At 46.0% G+C, this 22004-nt stretch overlaps 1 long non-coding RNA gene across 1 annotated transcript in view; it reads left to right on the top strand.

Annotated features, from left to right (window-relative positions):
• The first annotated feature begins 6184 nt into the window (after positions 1 to 6184).
• Positions 6185 to 22004, top strand: part of LOC139045142 (uncharacterized) — a 31338-nt gene continuing 15518 nt past the window's right edge. The window contains exons 1-2 of the long non-coding RNA XR_011502984.1: positions 6185 to 8265; positions 8876 to 8993. This is a non-coding gene — a long non-coding RNA (uncharacterized lncRNA). The remainder of the gene's footprint in view (positions 8266 to 8875; positions 8994 to 22004) is intronic.

Genomic DNA, 22004 nt, shown 5'->3' with positions numbered 1-22004 from the left:
TCATCTTATAGCTCCAGACAGCTCCCTGATGTTAGGTAATAGGGATAATTATTTAGAAAGAAAAAAAGCCTGTAAAAAGATACAAGGGACGAGTGAAATATTTTTAAAACGGTCTAGGCATAAGATGCAGACAACCCATCCCAGATGGAAAGAATCACAGATGGGAGTCCTCTTGCTCTGTCCCAGGCAGACAAGTACAAAATGCAGAGAAGCAAGGACCAATGTTTTGATGAGTATTTTGTTTTTTAAGATGATTTTTAAAAAGCCCACTCCAAAGTGATTCTGAAAAATAAGAATTTGCTGTTTGTGAGAGGGTGTGGTAGCTTTCCATGCCTGGTCTGATGTAGAATGCTGTGATTTCAGTGAGCTAAGTAATAAAAGGGAATAGATCAGAGAAGTAAGTTCACAATGTCGGGGGCCAAATAGTCTGTTTTAGGCTCTATGATAAATGTAGTAACATTGGTTCACATTTTGTGCAGGATGAATTTAATTTTCTTTTCCAAGCAACATCTTCCACACCCAACTCCCAAAGCCACTAACTGGTATCTTCTGTGGAGAGCTAAGGGTGAAAAATTTTGTCACTGTCTGCTGCAAATCTTCCAATCGTCTCTGCCCTCTAAAACAACAAAGGCTTTTATTTCTTTGCATGTAGTCATATGGCCCCACAGAGAAGTGATGCTATTCATTGGCTCCTGTTATTGAAATGCTACCTATTTTGGCCAAGTCCCAGGTTAATCTAGTTGCGTTACATTCTGATGTCAGGCCAGATTTGAACATGGCCACCTTCGTGGTGCCGCAATCCCGTGGTTGTAGTGAAACTCCAGCTGCAGGAATTACTCATGCAAGACCAGAAAGGGCAGTTTTAGCATATACTTCTCTTTCTGGCCTCTCTTTTACCAGACCGTTTGTGACTATAACATTAAGCACTTGGAATTTCCAGTTGCCAGGTTGCCGTTGACTTCATTTTAGTTTGGGGTGTTGGAGCATTCCCCAGATGGGAACATGTTTATCCCTAAAGCAGACTTTGAAGTGTTAGGAAAGTTAGAAATGTCTACATTGAATGAGAGGAGGGCCATGCTGAAACCCTGTTAGGTGTGCCAGGCCCCACCCTGCAGAGGTGATTTGTAGGATAGATCAGTCACTGAATCGCTTTGACCATTTTCCTTGTGGGTTGAGGGTTGTATTAGTTACCTATTGTGTCTGGCAGGCTGCAGAGACCTAGGAGGAGAAGCTGCAGGAACAAGACACACAGGGGTAATGAAAGACCCTAAGGAACGTTCTAGAAGAGTGAAGATGGGAGCTAGAGCAGTGGATCCCAAATCTGGCTAGTTATCAGAATCACCTGAGGAATTGAAAAAAAAATTTTTCCGAGTCCCAGGCCCCACCTCAGACATCTTGAGTCAGAATCTCTGGCATTGGACTTGGGGACTTAATTTTTAAAAGCTCACTGGGTGATTCTTTTGAATTTGTCAGGTTTGAGAACTACTGACCCAGACTCCGAATCCAAAGCATTTTGTGTGTCACTGATGCCTTATAGAATGTCTTTTGTCGTCAGTTCCCTGGAGTGGGTGCTGACTCCTGGTGACCCTGTGGGCAGCAGAGCGGAACCCTGCCAGATCTTCTTTTGTGCCATCCTCTCCCCTTCCGGTGCTGTGTCGGGCAATGCTTGGCTGCTACTCATAGGGTTTCGCATGAAGTCCTCACTCTACTTGATTACATTTTGAACTGAAGGATGGAATAATGAGAACCATAAGAGAGGATGAAGTGTGTGTGTGTGTGTGTGTGTGCCTGTGTGTAATTACAGAGAGAATAAGGGAGAGGGAGAGAGGTGATGGGATAAACGTCTGGTTGCAGGCTGTGATGTTGGGTCTGGGACCTTATTTATGGGTCTCAACAAGTTCACAGTGGCTACTCTAAAATGTAACAGCTGCCGCTCCCACAGTTCATTCACAGCTTTTCCTCAGACTGACATTGCCATCCCTGTGCCTTGTACCACGTGACCCCTCGCCCCAGACAACTGAGCAGGAAGAGGGAAGCATCTGAGCAAGGCAGGAGGCTGTCTGGATGTTGAGTGGCCACGCGATCAGATCCTGTTGTTCAGGGAGTCCGAGTGCAAAATACACTGGCAGAGGCGGAGGGACATTCAGTAAGATGGGAACAAGCGGGAACCAGGAAGCAGGAGAAGCTTGGAGGAAACAAGAGCCACGAGGCTGTGAGCTGAGTAGAGAGAGCAATTACATGGTGGTAGCAGGAGCTGTAGATAGAGAGATGGGAGAGCAGAATCCTTCAGAGTGGAGCTACAGGAGGAAGGATAGAGGGAGGGAGGAAGGAATGGAGGGAGGGAGGAAGGAATGCAGGGAGGAAAGAAGAAAAGGAGAAAGGAAGGAAGGAGAGAAGAAAAACCTGATTCAAAAGGTGATGTAAGAAGACCAGGACACAAGAGGGTTTCCTAGCTCCTTCCCAGGAATCCTACCTGGCCTGTTAATGAAGTCCCCTGACCGCCTGTGTGTTCCTGACAACTGGGGGCAACCTCATTAAGCAGAATGCCAGCGCCCGGACAAAGGGGGAAAACACGGGTCTCTTCTGACTTCCTCCTGGGGACAGGCCCATAGCTGTGGAGGGCTGACCTCCGAGGACCAGCACCAGCCCAGGAGAGGCATCCACTCAGAGCTGACTAACAAGGGTCAATCTTGCGGCCACCTTCGTCTTGCTCAATGGTTTGGATAAGAATTTGAGGAGATACTTCCTAGGACTGCAGCTGACATTGAGTTGACTCCGTTGAGTGACTGAGTGATTGTAAAAGTGTTGCAGTAAAGACCCAGAAGACCTCTTTCTCCTGAGTTGTGCAATGTAAATGCTGTAGAGCATATTAAGTCCTTAGCATGGCGTGGAAGCTGCTAGTTGTCCACCAATATCTGTTCCTTCCTCCTTCCATAGTAATAGAGTCCCCAGTCTTTAGCTGGACATGTGGCCACTTGGAATAAAGACTCCATGTAAAAACCTCCCTTGCATCCATCCACTAAGCTCTGGCCAGTGGAATGTCAGCAGTCAGGTGCAACAGAAAGGGAGTGGATGTACCATCCTTCCCGCTCCTCATGGCTGGAACTCCAGAGCCTGTTGTGGAACATTCAGGGGGTTAGAAGGAGCCTGGGTCCCTTATGGTCCCTCATGGCACCCCACCAGCCTGGGATGGACTCCCTCTGGATGTCTCACATATGAGATCAAAACCAACCTGTCTTGTTTAAGCCAATATGACTCTACGTTTTCTCGTGCCCTCAGCCAAGCCTAATCCTCTTTTATCTTGTGGTGCCCAGCACAGAGTGGGCACTCATCAAATGTCAGCTTCCTTCTTGGCTTTCTTTAAAGGCTCCCTGGCTCCTGGGCTGTCACTGGTACTGGCTCCCGTGTTTTAGTGCTGCCCGTACCCGCCCGTTCATCTGGCAGGCCCCTGAGGGTAGAAACTGTGTCTTATTTTTCTCCTTTGTCTCTCACAAGGTAGATGTTTGATTTGTTGAATCAAATTGTGCAATTCATCGGTCAGATGAAGTTCAGTGAAAATAGAAACTATAAATTGCAGAAATGCAGGATGGAGAAAGACTAGCCAGGATCAAAAGACCTGGGAGTCCTGAGAGACCAGAGGCTAAGGGGTCAACAATGACTGCTGTGATTTTTAAGTCGAATGTAAACTTGGGAGGCATGAACTAAATGAAGTGGCGTGAAGGAACCTACTGGTAGGAAGAGTAACCCAAATAGGGTAAAAAGGTGATTCTCAAAGAGGGGGTGGGGATGGTGGTAGAGAGGTTTAATTTTTAAAAAATCTACTAAAAAAAACCTACTTTCTGGGCCCCACCCCTGGAGAATCTGCTTAAAAGCTCCCCCAGGGCATCTACTAAGCAGCCAGGATAAAAAATAGCTGATGAGATGACAAGGTGAAAGTATTTGGTTGTTTCACTCAGAAAAATATATGAAGTCATTTAACTGTCTTCCCAAGTATATGAAAATTTGTTTGAGGTGGATGTGGTGCATTTCTCTCTCCTGAGGATCAAACAGAGGAAAGGCTTCAGTTACAGCCAGGGAAATGAGAAGAATTCTTGGGGTCTGAGTCCAGCCACTGACTCCTTGGCCTCAGGCAGGGCGGTTCACCTCCCTGGGCCTGGTGCTTCCTCCGTGAAGGCGGGGAGCCGGGCCTTGTGATCTGGCTCAGCCCTGAGAGCTTGGGCTCTGTTTGGGGGTGCTCACCTGGGCCAGGACTTCCCACAGTAGGGGCTTTATCGTGTGTTCCGTGGAAGTTATCCACAGGGCGAGCCAGTCTCCTCCCAGTTCCTGATGACCGGCATGGCTGAGGCTCGGCAGCTCACCGTCTGTGCCCGACATGTGCAGAAAAGGCGGCACGCGGTGCCCTGAGTGTGGCTTTAAGGGCCACTTGCCCATCGCTTTTCTTCTCTTTCTCATTTCCACTTACTCCCCTTTCTCTCCCCCTCTCCCTGCCTCCTCCCTATTATTGTAAAATAGTACTTTAAACTCTAGAGCCAGGCTCTTCAATTAAGGTGTAGACAAAGTAGCTTGACTCCACTTGATTAAAAACTCTGTGAATGGGAGAGAACACAAACCTCAAAACATTTGCCTTTCAAAGCCAGAAGAGAGGGGAGAGAGAAACTGTTATGCGATCTCGAATTTGCCAGAGAATTTGCCAGATGTCAGTTTAAAGCGCCTAAAGAATTCTTAAGCCTTTGTTTACCAAATCCTCCCTCCGCTCAGTCAGAACCTCGCGGGAGCCCGGCCGGTGGCTACCTGACCTCAGAGGCCACCGAAAGGCCAAAACAGGAGGGGAAGGGGCGGAATGGGGGATGGGGGAGGTATTTGAATTTGAGTTTTTCTCTTAATTATCTGGGGCTGCCCTCTGAGAAACCTGCTCTCTTTGCATTGGGAAATTAACTCTTAATCTCCACAAATGAGGGCAATCAACCCATTTACTAAATAAACACAGATCATTGCAGACTGTCTGCCCCTCTTTGTGATTTAATTGGAGAATGGCTTCACCTGAGGGAGGAGCCGAGGCGTGGCTGAGCCCAAGCAACCTGGCGGGGTCCCCAAAGGGAGGTGGGTGTTGAAGAGGTGGTTAAGAGATGGCGGAGGGAGCTGGGTTGTGATGAGGCCTTTCAGGGCTTTGAGATTTCCTTTTCCTTAGTAAATTGGAGTCCCTCCCTGGCTCAGGTCTTATCTGAATTTATTTGGGGCCTCCTGTTGTATGGTGTTAATTTTGGCTTTGAAAGTGTGAAGCTGGTTAAAGCAACTTTGTGTGTGTGTGTGTGTGTGTGTGTGTGTGTGTGTGTGTGTGTGAGGAAGATTGGCCCTGAGCTAATCTGTTGCCAATCTTCCTCTTTTTACTTGAGGAAGATTGTCCCTGAGCTAACATCTGTGTCAATCTTCCTCTATTTTATGTGGGATGCCATCACGGCGTGGCTTGATGAGTGGTGCTACGTCCACGCCTGGGATCCGAACCTGCGAACCCTGGGGTGCCAAAGCAGAGTGTGCAAACCCAACCACTACACCACCAGGCCAGCCCTGAAGCAACTCTTATTCGAATGCTGGCTATCAGAAGTCTCTGGGAGGGGAACAGGGAAGCCCTGTATTTCTTAGCTAACTCTCTTATTAATATGCTGAGCAATCTCCCCTTGCTTTAGTCACCAGGTACTTTGGCTTTAAGTAGTCACAGAAGGTTATTCCAACCCTGGGTAGTTACACTGCAGCAGGATGCAGTGCCTGGCATATAGAGGGTGCGCAGTAAATGACTGAATGAATGCATGCATGAATAAGGTACATCTTCAGCTGAAAATGGGGAAATAAAGCCACATAGCCTTCATTTATTTAAAAAAATGTGCTTAGAGATTACCATGCGCCAGGCACTGTGCGAAGTGCTGGGAATATAACGGGTCCCTGCTGCCATCCTGGAACTCAGGGTCCTGATGAACAAACGAAGCTGTGATGACCGTGGGTTTGTCTCAGATTTACCCTAGGAGTTTGGCCCTGAGCTAGGAACTAGCCCTGCTGTGATGTAAAAAGGGGGCTGATTGGAGAATGGTTTGGGGATTTATTTTTCGGAAAGGACATCGGAGTTCAGTAATTCTTCCCCTTCGTTTTACAGATGAGAAAACTGAAGCCCAAGATGGTGGAGCGAGTTGTCCAAGGGTTCACAGAAAGAACTGGAACTAGAATCCACATTTTTGGGTTCTTAGGCTTCTGCTTGATCCAAGAGCTTTGCACATAATGGCCCAACTTTATTTGTGGGTCTGTTTATCTTTGCTTCCTGCTAACCTCACACCGGAAGTGCTTGTGCGAGCTCCAGAGTGAAAAGATCCGAGGGACTGGCCTGGCAGGGACCCTGGGTGGGCTTGTGCCCGGGAGAGTCATGGGACACCGGCGAGTGTGGCTGCTCTGCTCAGGGGCCACAGCAGCGGTGCTTGGTCAGGAAGGAACTGGAAGGGGGGTACAGAAATTGCTGTCAGTGGGACCCCAGAGGCCGGGGGAGGGGTCTGGGGCTGTTCTGGGCCGTTTGAGCTGGGCAATGAGCTGCTGATCTGTGCTGTGGTCTCCAGCAGACTTGTGAAGAGCTGCTACCGATGGGGAGGCGTTTTGAAAACAGCCCAAGAGGCGAGAGAGGAAACATTTAAAGAAGAGATAAACAAAAGAGGTGACAGACTTCTCACGTTAGCAAAAGGGGCCTCAGTTTTGCTGTGAAACTCCACTCCTCCTCTTCCCCTAGTCTGCCACTGAGGGGGCTCGTCCGCAGCTCCCGGAGGTGACCACTGTGTTAAGGCCTTAGTTCTGAGGACCATGTTGGTCTTGCTGTGTCTGAGCCCTGGGGTTGATGATATCCTGATTTAAATTCCAGCCAAACAGTAAGAGCCAGCCAGCCAATGGACTCCAATGTCTGGATTAGTCGGATCTTCACTATTTTTATGAACTGTAACATTCATTGAGTGCTTCCCACAGCCAGGCTTTGTGCTGAGCCCCTAACCTGCTCTATCTCCTGGAATCTTCATCACAGCAGCCCTTTGAGGTGGCCGCTGTTTATTGGACCCATTTTATAGGTGGGGAAACGAAGGTCTGGAGATGTCCCTGATCACATAGGGAGGGAGGAAAAGAACAGGACTTTGAAGCCAGGACTTGCTTTGCAGAAAACACGTGTGGAAGGGGAGCAAAGAAGGAAGAAGTAGAGCCCCTTCCTGGGTGTGGGAGCCACCTGATTCCCCCAGTGTGTCTGGCCCCCAGTCCCCAAGGGCAGGCCGACCGGGAGAGTGTGTGTTTCCTGTGGAAGCCTCTAGGAGGACGCGTTTCCATCTACTGCCTCTGTCGCCAGCTGTCCGAGAGGACATCACAGGGGCAGGACATTTCTGGGATGCTGGAGCACTGAGGGGTGGCCAGGATGCTGGGCCTTCCCTAGTAGCCACCTCACATTTCTCACTCTGCTAGGAGGAGCGATAAAGTCGTTTTTCCATTAACTATTTTGAAAGCTCTTACTTTCGGTATAGTGGGGGCTCCCCCCCACTTTCTTTGGAGATGTGGTTTGAGAGTAATGGTTGAGAGCACTTGTTTTGTGGATTTGAATCCACAGCAGCTTGTTAGTTATGTGGCTTTGGACAAGCTACTTAACTTCTCTGGGCCTCAGTTTCCTCATCTGTTAAATGGTGATAATATCAGCACCCGCCTCGTAGGATTGTGACGATCAAGTGAGATAATGCAATGAACTTAGTACCTGGCCTGCTGTAAATGTTCAAGAAAGGGTCATTATTATTGTTCTTTAATGGTGTAAAGAGACAATTTGGTCTAGGCAGATGGGGGCTCAAGTTTCTGGTTTCCCAGAAGGCCGCCAGCATCCTCGGTGCCCAGGTGAGATTGAAAGTGCTGTAGAAATGGCAGGGCCAGGGCAAAGTCATGCTTCAATCTGAATGTTTCCAGCGAGTTGAAAAGCTGAAGAGATGGCCATTTGAAAGTTGCTACAGACCACAGGAGCAACCGAAGAGAAAACTTTCCTTTCCAAATCTGGATGCCTACAACCCATACAAAAAAGATATTTTGGGCATCCCATGTTTATTTCTACCCATGTCCTTTTTAGGCATAGGGCTTCCAGAACCAAGAACTGTGCTAAGGACAAATGAAGAGGAAAGGTTATTTTTCATTCCTAGGCAATATGCATATAGAGTTTATCAACACGATCACAACCTTTTGCGAAGCTGAACTTCTAATGGGAAACAGGGAAAAAATGTAAGTGGTACATTTCTCACCATGCTTTACATTACTGCTTTATATTGTCCTGCCCGTTTCATTTGGGATGCAAACCAACTCAAACTGCCCTGCGGAGCACTTTAGATTTACAGAGCCTGTGGAACCCTGCCCAGTTTTGCAAATGGAAGGGCCCGAAGCAGTTACTTGCTGCACGGCAAGCCCCAGGCAGGCAGCATCCGCAAGGAAGGCCTAGTTGTGTTTCCCAAGTAGCCCTGCCCTCGGTGGGCGCCTAATAAATATTTGTGGAATAAATGAGTTGTTGTTTTCTACCTTGCCCTATGCAGCTCAATTTGTTGGTTTAAAAGAATTTTCCTCATCACAATTTCCGAAAGCTTAAACAGTAACGTTTGTGTTTATGTATGTATGTAAAATAACAATTAATTAGAAAGTGCTGTTTTATGTTGTCGCTAGTGAAAAGCAGTGGCCTCTCTTTTATGACTTCTATAATCTAGTAAGAGCTTTGAGCACCCAAAGGCTTAGAATACTATCTTACTGTTTAAAAACCACAGATTCTTTTGATAAACATTAAAAAAAAAAAACGTTCACAATTGCCCAGAAAGTCTAATGAGTTTTTATCTGCATTTTTTAGAGCGGCTAAATAACTTGCCTGAGATCACAGAGCTGGTGAGTTATAACGGCTGGGGTTTGAACCCAGGCGGTCTGGCTCGAGAACGGGAGGCACCACTTGATCATGCTGATAATATGAGGTGTGTGTGTCACTGGCCATTGGGCAGTTCTGGCTGGAGAGATCTCACCTCTGTCTGAACTCCAGGGAGAGAGCGGTCTCTTTAAAGGGTTTTCATTCCATTTTGGACAGCTTTAATTGTTAGCAAGTCCTTCATTATATTGAACTGAAATCTGTGTCTGCGAGGTTTCCATTGATCTTCACAGCGCAAATGTAGTCCCTCTTCCACGTAACCACCCGCAGATATGTGAGTGCCACCCTCCCCCACACCTCCTCCTCCTCTAAACTGTTTTTGGGAACAGTGGAAAGAGGTCCTCTCAAGACTCCAGGCCCCCAAAGCAGCCGAGGCTGAGAGGAGGCTGGACGGGGCTTATGCAGGAGGCGGAATGTTAAATCAGGCATTGTAAACAGCTGCTAGGCAGTGTTTAGAATGGTGGGCAAGGAATTCCCTAGGAACCAGCTAAGGATGGCTCACCATCCCTGAATTATACACTTCCCTGGAACACAGACGTTGCCATAAGATGTAATTGGTCCTGAAAGTGGTGAGCACAGTGGAATAGCAATGACTCCAGCCCTCTGATTTGTAGCTGAGTCTTTATGCCCACATAGATGGGGTTCAGTGGTAAAGGGAACCAGACGTGCAAAATTAGTGAGGATGAGACCAGAAAAAGACATCATAACAGGGAGGGGCCTGGATGGGGATGAAAAGTAGGTTCCGCAGCTGGAGTGATTACGTGGTGCCCGGTGGGTTTGAAATGGCAGCAAACCCTTGCTAAGTGAGAGGAGACAAATAGATGCTCTGGCAAGAGAGCCAGAAATGCCGATTTAAACCCTTGCTGTCCTCTCCATCAATTACATCGTAGAAATGAAAATGCATGGGTATGTTGCAGGGTGGGTATGGCCGCAAAGCAAATGGAGCCAGCTCCCTGGGGAAAGCTCAGGCAAGAGGACTGAAGGAGAAACACATTTTGGCAGCCATTTTTAGCTGTCTCTGCCCCCACTCCCACCCCAGCCTTCAGGACCTGATGAATGGGTGGCTTATCCTCGTGTAACCACGTGGCTGAGTGTCTCTAAATGGTCAGCAAAGATGTGACAGCCCCAGAGTTCAGCAGAGCCCCAATCCTTATTGGGACCGAGATGCTCTGGAGAGGCAGCAAAGATGGCCAACAGGAGACCCTTTCATTGTGTCCAGATGCTTGTGTTCCTTCATCCGTCTGAAGCCATGTGCACTAGGCCCTGTGCTTGGCGCTGCACATACAGGGGTAAACAAGACCAGTGTGGCTCCTGCATCGTGCCTTCCAGGCTTCCTGGGTGCCCACGCCATGCAAGGCTTTGTGCTAGCCTGAATGGGTATGCAGGCTCTGACTGTCCCATCCTCTTTTAGGGCTTCTGGAAAGAGATGTGGAGGGTGAAAATCTTCTGTGCTGTTGGAATAGTGATGGCTCTGGGTACAGGAATGCTGGATGTTGGGACTGCCCATGCTGACTGTCTTCTTGGAGATGTGAGGTCTGCGGCCCCAGAGGGCTTCTTGGAGGAATACTCACAGGACACCCACCCCCACCCCCGACCCGTCAGCTTTTATGTCTGTCTTACTCTTGGAGACAAACTCCCCTTTGTCTAAATTTGGATATTGTTCTCTCTAATGGAGCCGAGCAAAAGTCTAGCAACGCCAGCTTCCCTTGGAATCTCAAGCCAAGCATTTGAGCAGACAGGCATTGCTCATCCTGAGTCTCTCAGCATCTCCCAGCGATTAACATAACATGACACCAGGCCCATCAAGATAAGGATCCTAATGGCCACAATGGCTTCCCTTTCTTCCCTCAGCCGTCTTTATTGCTCTGCACGTTACGCTAGCTTCCAGCAGAGAAGAGTTTATAAGCGTGGGGCTAGGCGAGCCCGTTCTGCAGGCAGCTCCCCGCAAGGCTCGTGCAAGGGCTCCGGGGACAGAGATGCATTTCCCTTTAATAAGCTTCTCACACTACATTAAAGATAAAAGGGGAAGGGAAATATTTATATTCTGACAAAGCAGCTCTTCCCTTCAGGCTCTTGTTTTATTTATTAACTTGCTCTGTCCCTCTCTCAGTCTCTCTCTCTCTTTCAGGGGTGGGCATTTCCTCTCCTTCTCCCCTTTAGTCATTAATTTTGCAGGTGAGTGACAGTGACAGGGGGACTTTAGAATCATTGTCAAAGAGATGTGATTTGTATGTGGGTCCCATTCCCAGGTGACACAAACAGCTGTTCCTCTGCCCTCCCGGGAGCTGCTCCCCATCACCAGCCTGACAGGTGGCACTCGGATGGCAGAAGGCAGCATACTGGTTAAGTTGTGTCATTTAAAACGAAGCTGTGTCAGTCCAGCAGGTTGTTCAGAGGTGCAGTAACCTGGATGCGTGACTGCACACCTGGGCTGCCTTCGACCTTTTGTTTGTTACACGTTTTCTTCTCTCACAGAGGTGAGCCCTTAAAGATGCCTATTTCCTCCAGCTAACCTGCCCAAAACCAATAAAACACAGGTATGCTGTTCTGAATTTCTAGTCACCCCTTTTGCAATGATTTTCATTAAAGTTTCAGACCACCTATTGTTCCAAAGCCTGTGCGAGTTTGTTAAGGGTTAATCCTCTGAACAGCCCCCTCCCCTACAAGGAGTTGCCTAGATTAGCAGTCAGGAGACAGACGGGGATGTGTGTGTGGGGGGGGATTAGGATCTGCTCAGTTTGCCTGTGTAATACCTGGGAGTATTCATCCTCTTTTCCAAGTAGAAGCTCTCTATAGTTTGGTAGTGACTTCTTTTTTAATGATACATAATCATCAATTAAAAATTCAAAGTAGAGGCGCCCCCCCCAACATGGTCGAGTGGTTAAGTTCGTGGACTCCGCTTCGGTGGCCCAGGGATTCCCGGGTTCGGATCCTGGGCATGGACGTGGCACCTCTCACCAAGCCATGCTGAGGCGGCATCCCACATGCCACAACTAGAAGGGCCCACAACTAAAAATACACAACTATGTACCCAGGGGCTTTGGAGAGAAGAAGAAGAAAAAAAAAAGAAGATTGGCAACATATGTTAACTCAGGTGCCAATCTCTAAAAAAAAATTCAGAGTACAAGGAAAGCAACAAATGCCCTACCACCCACTTGTGGAGAAGCAGCTAGGGTGCTGCTTCAGAGCTCGGGATCTGGAGGTGGAAGCCTTGGGTTTGAAGCTCTGCCACTTGCCGCCTGTGTCCCCATAGGAAGCATCCCAGGTCTGTTTCCCTACCTGTAAACTCGGGGTGATAATAGTCTCTATCACTGCTTAGGAATCTTAGGAGGATTAAATACAGACGTACCTGTAACGTCTTTAAGATAGCACTGGACACACAGTATAGTCCATAATAAGAATTAGCTATTGTTACTATTACCATCCCAAATAACCAATGAATAACAGTAAGTAATATTCTGGACTTCACCTTATGTATATACAGAGAGAGAGGACAGAAATAATTTTATAGCAACAGGATCATATTATGCATGCTTTCAAAAATAAAATATTGGGTTTGGTTTTACCTGAACTTAACAGAAGAAAGGCACTCAGGTGAAATTGATGACCTTTACATATTAGTTCCTGAATGACAAGGTATATTAGTTTCCAAAAGATCACTCCCAGGTTAAGAAAAAACATAATAGATGATGAAAGTCAAAGGAAAGGTTGGGTGGATGCTTTTGACTGACTTTCTGCCTGGTGATTGGCCGTTTCAATGCTCTCCTGCTTCTTCCGGTTCCCCATCTTTGATGCTTCCGTTATCTGTAATTTGTTTGGGTTTATGGCACCTGCATTCTGATTTGCATCCATTTATTTCTCCAGGGTTTAGTCCTCTGGATTCAATGTTTACTGCTAGTCCTTTTACCAAACTTTCCGGTTGCTCATGCTCTGATTTGAGCCGTTTCTTGACAGGCTGTATCATTGTCACATGGGTTTTCTCCCCCTCCCCCTGCAGAAGGACTCATTGGGGCTACATGGCCTGAATTCCTTCACATTTGAGGATGTCTGAACGTTACCATTCTGTATGGGGATGACTGCTTGCTGAGGGTAACATTCCTGGGTCACCTTTTCTTTCCCTCAGAACCTTCTGGCATTGAATGTTGCTATTTAGAAGGAGGAAGGCAGCTTTATCATTTCCCCCTTGTAGGGCCCTAGATTTTCTGCTTGGATGCTTGAAGGATTCTTTATTCTTGAAGTCGTGATGGTTCTATATCAGGTTTTCCTTGTTTAGAGGGAGCCCCCCCCCCCACCTTCCATCTGCAGATTCAAATATTCCTTGATTTTGGAGAAATTTTTCTGTATTATGTCCTCAAATATTTTTTTGGTTCTATTTTTGGGGTGGGGAAGAGGTTTCTCTTTCCGGTATGGACACCAATTTATTTTCTATTTATACTCCTTCCTTTCTAGTTTCTTTAATCTTTGTCTTGTCCCTCTGTTTTAACTTTTATTACCTTAAGTATTTCCTGGATGTGTTTGTTTCATTTTTTCTTGGGAGGGGGATGTTGCCTTTATTTTTTCTCATAGAAGATGATGATGTTCTGGTTCTTAATTGTTTCCTTAGCTGCCGGATCTCTCCTTTTACCTCACTCTTTTGCTAGGTTTTTGAGCTTGTCCTGAGTGTTTCCCAAGAGGCAGAGGGAAATTCCCACCCCCGACACCGATAGTATCACTTGGGGAGAGACAGGAAACACAGATAAAGCTAAACGACAATCAGAACCCTCTATAAGCTGAAGATGCGTCATCTTGACAGCAGGTGCTAGAGGTGTTTGGAAGAAGGACTGGTTACTAAGGGTTGATGGTTGAGATCTTCAGAGAACTGGGACAGGGAGCTGAGCAACATTGCAGTTTTGGAAAGCTGCCCAGGACAGGTGTGGGCATCGTGAGTCCCCCAGGCTGTGAGGACAGGAGAGGAAAGGACAGACGGTGGAGAGTGGGAACCACAGTGTGGGCTGGAGCCACACTATGGCGGGTTCCCCCGGCACGTGGCTAGATCCTCAGGCTTCAAAGTCACACAACCTGGGTTCAGGTCTTTCCTGCCTGCTCGCTTGGTGACCTTGGGCAAGGTACTTGATCTCTCTGAGCCTCACTTTCCTCATCTGTCAAATGGGAATGATAGTATAAGCCATCTAGTAGAATTGTTAATGAAGATTAAATGCGATAACTCATCTAAAGGGAAAGGTGATTAACACATTGTAATAGGTAGCAATAAATGGTGGCTATTATTGTGGACGGTCTTGAGTCCCTAACTAGATTCTGAGGTCCCCGGGGGAAGGATTGTACGTTTTTCCTCATTTTATGCCCAGCACATGGTAGATGATCAGTAAATGTGTGGATGACTTTATTGTATCAGTTAGGTTGTCGGTCGTTGCAGGCAGCAGAAACCCTAACTCAAACTGGCTCAAGCCAGGGATTGCTGGCCTGCTGCCTGTGGATCCGCTACCTGTTTTCGTACAGTCCATGAGCTAAGAATGGGTTTTACATTTTTAAATGTTTGAAAAAAAATCAAAAGGAGAATATTTGGAGAAACTTGAAAATTATATGAAATTCAAATTTCAGTGTCCATAAAAAAGTTGTATTGAAACACACCCGTACTCATTCATTTACATATGCGTAGGGCAGATATTGGCAAACTTTCTGTAAAGGGGGACAGATAGTAAATATTTTAGGCTTTGCAGACTCTGCGTCCTCTGTCCTAACTACTCTGCCATTGTAGCAGGAAAGTGGCCCTAGGCAATAACCTTCAAAGAGAAGACAAGACCTGAGGACAGGAAACAGCAAAAAGTGGAAAGGCGCGTGGACGGGAAGGCAGCTCTCCGGAGTTCTGGGTTTGACTCTCACCAGCTGACGTTAGGGTTTTGGTCAAGTCACTGAACTTCTCTGGCTCAGATTATCTGCAAAACAAAATGGTTGGACTAGATTTTGAAAGCTTCTTTTAGCTCTGAAAGTTCTCTTTTTCTATTTGGTGTCCTAGTTTAAGTCCCTGGACCTTTTCTGAAGATGTGTACAGCAGGTAGAATAGTGCTCCGATGGCAAGCAACAGAAACCAGCTCTAGTTGATTTAAATGCAAAAAATATTTATTGTAAGGCTGCCATGGTAGGTCACAGAACTAAAGGGAAAGCAGAAAAGACAAGCTTGGAGAGGACAGGAGCCAGGGCAGGTCAAGGCAGCAGGAGCTAAAGAAGAGTTTCTTCAGAACACCGCAGTCTCAGCTGAACTCTGACTATTCTCAAGATCATTCAAGATTAAAATTCTCATGTTATGTTGCTGGTCTAGCTTAGGGTTGTATAAAGGAACCCCCATGATTGTATCCAACAGGGAAGGATAGATCCCAAAGCCAAATGAGGGACTACGACCAGAAAAAGGAGGAATGGATCCTGAGCAGATATCCATGCTAAAGGGTGTGGTTGTCTGAGTGCTAGACATTGTAGCATGAGGAGCCAACAAATGATTCAAAGAAATCAAAATGTTTCTTGAGTCATTTGCTCATTTTCTCAGCAAATACTTACTGAATTTGCGAATGGCATTTTGGAGGACGCCAAAGAAATAGAATAATGACCTGTAAGACTGGTGGGAAAAGGTGCTCAGATCTCACTCAGGATGACCTGGGAACAGAATTATATTCCCTTTTAATTTGAGTCATTAAAATATATCTGAGCATATGCAACTGCAGCTCATTATAGGAGAGATGTTAGGTAATTCTCTAATTGTATGTATTACACCGTAGGCAGAGGAGCCTGAGACACGTGACTTACGTGTCAAGGGACAGAGCTAGAAGCAGGACTTGGCTTCCTGACTTGAATAACTGTTCTAAGGCAGCTGCCTAGCAACCACGGCCCGTTCAGGAGCAGCTATCATGTGAGGAGCCTGGTGCCTGGCTCCCCCACTACGCCACGAACTTCTCCAGGGCAGGACCTGGCTCCTGGTCCTCTGTTTCACCCCAAGGCCTCGCGTGGCACTGGGCCTGCAGAAGACAGATGCTCAATAAGGAGCCTGCGTTACAGCTTCCACGGATGAAGCCGAGCCTGTCTATGGCTGCTTCCGATGCAGACTCTGAAGCTGAAGAGGATTGCAAACATCCTGGCATCTGTCCGAAAAGCCTAGTCTAGGGGCACAGAAGGACTTAACTCAGGGCAGAAGAATTTCAGAGTCTTTGCTAACAGGAGATTGAGCTGTGAGCTCAGGGCGTTCACCTTAGACGGCTTCTCCCTCTCAGTGTGTACGTTATTACTTCTGGCAAATCATGAAAAACATGACCTCACAAAGAAACCAGTGAGAGCCATCATCTCGATTCATCTCTCTCCTTTTCAATGGGAAAAAAACTGGCCTGTGCCTCGAACTTTGCTCAGCAGGAAATGTTTATAGAAATTAGTCGTCAATCGAGGACTTGTGCATGTGTGTGCTCTTTGTTTAGAGAAACTCACCAACGCCCTGGACTCACCTCTGGAGGCTCCCGGCCAGGCCTTCAGCAGCACCCCTGGTCCCACGGCCGAGGCTCAGGCAGGCCACGGCTCCACGGGCCGGGGCTTCGCGGCTGGATCCCGGGGCGTGCATCTCAGAGGCCATGAAATCACTGACCAAATAAAATTGCTTCTTCTTTTCATTGTTATTTGCCCTTACCTGAAAAGGGGGTTTGTGTTATTACCTTTTTTCCCCTGAGGCCATCAGTCTGCCCCTCCAGCTCTAGATTTGTGGGATGGCAGTGACTTCCAGCTTCAGTTTCACAACAGCTTAAAGTGTCTCCAGTTATCTGAAGCCTGTTGAGAAATCCTCAAAACTAAATTCGTCTCGGTTCACTTAGGCTTCCTAAGTCAGCGTCACCGTGTGCTGCAAGGAGCAGCAGGGGGGATGTGAGGAAATTGGAGGCCTCACAGACGGCCGTGTCTCCAAAAAGATTGGCGCCCTTGGACGTTATTCTGGGCTGGTTCATCACCGCTTTTCTCATCTCCGTGGCAGGAATATGGTGTTCATTTGTTTAAAGAAAGATTTTGTTTTTCTGAATCTCAGCATCAACCAGCCCGTCTACACTTGCTCTTTCATCGTCTCCTGGTATCCACATAACTGTGGTTCCTTCACTTTCCCCCTCGGCCCTCACCATTTTCCACATCCATTGCCGTGTCACATCAATCCCCCGCCCTTGTGTGCGACAGTGAATCTGAGGAGTTTATTACTAAAGTCCATTTGGGCTGACTTCCTCCATGTCAGTTTCCCTGGCCACTCCAGTGGGCACTCAAGATCTTGCCCTTTGCTTTGGAGACCTTCCTGGTGGGCCACCCTTACCTACACCTCCCTTATAAGCCAAGAGATTCTCCAGGGAGCCCAGCTGACCTCCTCAACTTCCTTGTTTTCCAATACTCGCTTAAAAGCAAAACTACAAGAAAATAATTTTCCTTCTGCTTCAGCCGGACTTCATTTTTCTCCATGTAGCCACAGAGATTAGAACCACACGAATCTAGAGCGATGTTGAAGGATTTGACAAGAAAAGTCCAAAGAGAAGCGTGGCAGCAATATTAGCAGGCATGGTCTCGGATGAGGCTGTCCAAAGGCAGCTGACACCACGTCTGCTCTCCAGAGCCCAGCGCATGGCTTGCTGTGCGGGTCTGCTCTGAGCTAACGCAGGACCACCTACTTTTTGGACAGTTCCCCTCTTTTCCCTCCCCTTTTGCCCTTTCTCTTAAAAAGTTTCCAAACTTTTTAATGTCACACCCGTTTAGACGGTGATTCAAATACCAGGAGCATCCAAAGAATGTTTAAAGTTTCCATTCATCAAGCGGCTTTGCTAGAGTTCAGGCGGGACACACCCAGGGCTGTGGGTGGGATTGACAGCCAGACCAGCGGTTCGTCTACTCTCCAGCTGGGTGCTCTGGAGCGGGTTAGAGACACAGGCCTGAGGTTCAGCAGGGGAAGAGGTATGAAGGGGCGTGTGTGCAGCGGATTCCAGCACAGGCCGATCTCCCTTTCTCTCTGCCTGGATCTTTCTTTCTCTGAAGCTGACCCACTGACACTCCCTCGCCTGATAATTAACACTCTGCGCAGTGGGAGCTTCTGTTTAGGGCTTTTTCCTCTAGGGAAGTTGTGGGGAGGGTTGGAGCAAAGGGAAGGTTTTTAGCAGGGAGGAACCTGCAGAAGAGAGAGCTGTGTGGAAAGCAGGGAAATGGGCAGGGTTTTGTTGAGCAAATCAAAACCCTTGCCAGAGCCTAGTTCCAGTTTATCTTTGTTACGTCACCAGACAATCAGCTGCTATGTTAGGAGAGAAGGGAAAAACCACACAGACCCAAATCTTGTCCCAAAGCTTGTCAATGACCGTGTTCCTGTAGTCCCCCCGGAGTTGGTGGCCACCACATATCTCTGTGAAAACTCTTAACTGTAGTGTCCGGAACCCTGCTTGTATCCAGCCCAGTGAGATCATTAAAACTCACCCAAGGGCTGCAGACAATTACAATAATGATGTACAGCTTCACAAATTGGCATGAGTAACTTGGGTGATACCAAAGAGGAAAGGAGGATTTTGAGCCTCTCCAGTAAATGAGCTTTAATGAGGACGTCTATTGCTTTTCCTGCCATCATTTCTTGTTCTAAAATAAAGCTACCAAGTTCTGTTGACATAATCCCTACAATGATGCTGTCCCCAGATGGGATGGCCCTCTGTCCAAAAGTCACATTCCCTATCTGATCACTTTTGTTTCTCTTGAACTGAAAAGGTCAGCTTGAGTGAGGTATTGCATGTAACCTTTGCAATTTTCATTTGATCCTATAAGAAGAGAGGGAAGGATTAGGTTTGAGTTGTGAGAAAATTCAGTGCTTACTTCACAGCTCTCTCCTCCTGATCATGGGGTGGTACGTTTTCCAGCCTCTTGGGGAGTCCAGTTGATTAGACAAGGCTCATTCTGAGCTTGAATCAAACATGAGTTGAGGGCCGGGGAGGCCCCCAGCTGTTTGAAGGACCACCTGTTTGCAAAGAAGCCTCAAAATAGTAGAGTAAAAAGATTTTTTGGATAGAGCCAGCTCAGGCAGGGTCACGTCTTAAGGGAATAAGCTGTAACTGAATTAGAAACAGGTGGATTAGTTTTTCTTGAAAATACTCTTTTTTAAAAAAATTAGGGGGAAATTCTTAGCATGATGCATTTCAGATTTGATGCAACTAAGACTGGGGACAGGGGTGATTCACTGAATCCAGCGTGTGTGTATCAGCTAATGGCTGATGTTATGGCACATGAGTATACAATGTATACATATCATACATGTTACCCATGAAAGCCTTCCATTGGCTAATGGAGCTCATGACCAGCACATAAATAAATTCTCTGTGTCTACACTTCTGTTTTTAAATCACTAGCTTGTTCTAAAAAACCACCATCACCACCACCAACAACAAAATTGCCAACGCCATCAATAGTTAATTCTAAAAACAGAAATGTAAAAACAAATATGTCTTATCTCATCTTTTAAATTTATATCATTTGATGTGCTCACAGTTCCTAATAAGGAAAGTAAAGATTAGTTAAACAAACTATTAGCTTAGAAAAAGACTTGTCAAGATTGGCCCACTCGACAAAAATGTGACTCATTCTCAAGTTATATGTGTGTATGTATACGTATGCATGTATGAATAATCTTGTTGTCATGCCCCTGAAATGCCCACTAGGTGATCCAGGAATTTCCCCCTATAATTTCAGCACAAAGCTTTGTATACAGCAGGTGCATCTTACTTGACTGCATTGTATTAAGCATCTACCACAAGGGGTAGGGCAAATAAACCTTGGAGTCAAGATTATCCTTGAAAAATCTCTTCAATGGCTTATGAATTACAATATAGGGACAGCTCTCACTAGGTCCAACACAGCCAGATTTGTCTCTGATAATGGATCAGACTTTTTTGTTTTGTCTGTTTTTGGTTGGGAACCAGATGAATCAGCTGGCTTTTATTTGGAGGCCCTGATATACCCCAAACTCTTATCTTATCTTTCAAACTCTAGCCTTACATTCAGCCTCACCCTTGAGAGGTACAAGAAAAGTAAAACGAGCAGAGTGGACAGCAGATCCATGCCCCTCACCTCGCTGACTCTGGGGTCTGTCCTTGAGTGAGTGGGGGGGTGGAAGGTACACACTATTGAAAGTGTTCTTTTTCTTTTTTCTTTGTGCCATGTGCACAGAGTTGAATTTGTATCATATATTATGAATCTACCATAAATATTTATTGAATTAACAAATGTTTAAGATGATATTAGATATTATTTGGTTCAATTGGTCTACTGACTTGTAGGAATATAAGCTATTTTTCCTCACTGGAAAAAATCAATAGTTTAAATGGCTTTTAGTTATAGCAAAGCATGTGAAAGAGTCTAAAAGAAGAAATTACCAATTACTTTAAAAAGGAAAAAAAAAAAAACCAGCCAGACTACTTTGATGAAGGCCTTCCCATAAATATTCTGAATTTCTTAGGGGTACAATATATAGCAATACTGGCAATTTTAATACCATCACTAATCATTTGGAATACTCTGACATCCTTTCACTATAATATTTGTATATTTAGTGGAAGCTTTTTGAAAAGTCATTCCACTAGCCAACAAAAGTCAATTTATAGTTATGATGTAATTTTAAGGTAGTATTTCAGAGCTGTCAAGATCAAAGACTTGAAATATGACTTACAAAAAAAAAGTTCTCAGGAGAGGCCACTCCAAACAACCTTCTAAAGGAACTAACCAATCACATCTCATCTTCTGTTTTCCTTTGGTTTTTGGAAATAGAATCATACAAAAGATACATTCTCCAGAGGCACATGAATTAAAATGAAAGAGTGAAAATAAATAATCCTAGATGAAACTTTCCCTCTGATTTAAACAGTGAGAAATATATGCACTCAATGTATTGGCCATAAAAATAGGAAAACTGTTCTCAAATTTTGAATTGGGCTCAATACCAAAATCTGAAAATGGATATCATGAAAGCCACTTTATGGTTATTGCGTTAATTGGAGGAAATTTTTTTAATGCACGGGGGGTGTCTATCTAGTTTATCTTCTTGGGCCTTATAAGCCAAAACTAGAGATTATCTTTAAAAGTGAAAATCCTTTCAGTACAATAAAACCCAAATTGACGTATTAAGTTTTTCTATATTTTTGCTTGCTGACTACCGTAAACTCAGCTGTCAACTACTGATCTGGCCTGAAGGGACTGTCCTGGGTGGATTCACAAAAGTATTTACTTTCTCTGCTTGTCCAAGGTGATGAAGAAGGGAGACATCAAGTTATAGCTCTCCACGGTGGCCCCCTCTGACTTCCTCAGGCTAAAGAGAGGAAAAACAAAAAGCCAAACAATGCTCGTTCACTTATAAAGCATTTTTAGATGGTGACGATTTTTTTGATCATGATCTACCAACCCTTTAAAAGAAAAATAAGGAAAAAGAAGTGTTTGTGGTGCCTCCCCCCATCCCCCCAGTGACTCAGAGCAGGACTCCAACACAGTATCTTTCTTTTGAGCTTCTTGATGGATTTGGCTGAGACAGCTCAATTGTTCTGAAGAAGACTGGCCCTACAGGTGGAAGAAGCAACTGAAGATCACAAGTAAGTAAAAAAAAAAACCCAAAAAACTCAATTTAGACTTTTCCTCCAGAACGAGAGGACATTTGCTTTTGTCTTTGGAAGACGTCACTTCCAGTGAAAAATCCAAATTGTACAATGTGATGTACCCACTTGAGACTTGAGATAGGCTACTGCCTCGAAGGGCTGCTCTCCCAAGTTGTCCACACATCACTGCTTGTCTCTGAAGGCTATGCTCCCTCGCAAAGCACACACTTGTCTCCGACGCAGTCATAGCCGTAGTCATAAGAGTGTGTAACCACCACCACGATGGCAGCTACCCCTCCACAGGGCCCACCGCTGTGTGTCTGACCCAGACTGGCCATGTGCACTTGTTGGCTCGTTCATCTTCACAGCTCTCCCTTAAAGAAGGGTTTATTATCACCATTTTACAAATGAGGAAACTGAGTTCAGAGATGTTCTGTGGGCTAGCGTCTCAT

The sequence above is a fragment of the Equus asinus genome, chromosome 4 (assembly GCF_041296235.1).
Source record: "Equus asinus isolate D_3611 breed Donkey chromosome 4, EquAss-T2T_v2, whole genome shotgun sequence".
NCBI lineage: Eukaryota > Metazoa > Chordata > Mammalia > Perissodactyla > Equidae > Equus > Equus asinus.
Note: the sequence above shows the minus strand (reverse complement) of the source record. Positions and strands in the feature narration are given on the sequence as shown.